This window comes from Triticum dicoccoides, chromosome 2A (assembly GCF_002162155.2).
Source record: "Triticum dicoccoides isolate Atlit2015 ecotype Zavitan chromosome 2A, WEW_v2.0, whole genome shotgun sequence".
NCBI classification, from domain to species: domain Eukaryota; kingdom Viridiplantae; phylum Streptophyta; class Magnoliopsida; order Poales; family Poaceae; genus Triticum; species Triticum dicoccoides.
This window is the reverse complement of record NC_041382.1, coordinates 583,661,808-583,662,522: the sequence shown is the minus strand read 5'-3', so window position 1 is coordinate 583,662,522 and position 715 is coordinate 583,661,808.

Here is a 715-nt window from a genome sequence, read left to right as displayed (position 1 = left end):
ATTGCGCCCTGTAGCTGTTGCTGCACCTCGCCAACCCGCGCCTCGTGCTCCTCGTGCGAGGCGCGTTCCTTGGCCGCTTTGTCCTCGGCCTCGGCTAGCGCCTTCTTAAGGGCTGCCACCTCGGTCATGGCCACTAATAAAGTTTATGACACTTTAGTCTGGCTGGACTACTCATTTTTTCGAAATGTACCCACAGGTTACTGTATACCTTGGCTATCTTCCAGCTGCTTCTTCACGAGGCCGAGCTCCTCCTCGGCCCACTCTAGTTTCCGCTTCAGTTCGAAAACTTCCGCAGCATGAGCAGTGGCAGCCTGCAGCGATACCTTCTTATTCACATAGACAACTCATGTTAGACTCCTACGATATTTATTCTCGATCCTCTGTTTGGCTTTTCCTCCTGAACACCAAACAAAGCATCAGGGGTTACTGTCTATACGGTGATATTTTTCCTACAATCACATTATTCACCTCAAAGCCCATTAGAAGGCTGGTGCAGGCTTCGGTCAGTCCGCTTTTGACAAACTGAACCTTCTCTATTACCGTGTCCATAAGGACACGATGCTCATCCACGATAGAGGCGCCTCGTAGAGCCTCCATCAGATTATCCGGTGCCTCTGGTTGGACAGAGGTCACCGGTGGAACAGGCACATTCCATCCTTGGGGGGAATGTCATTCGCTGGACCCCGGAGCCATGTAGACTCCGGAATGGCATCCG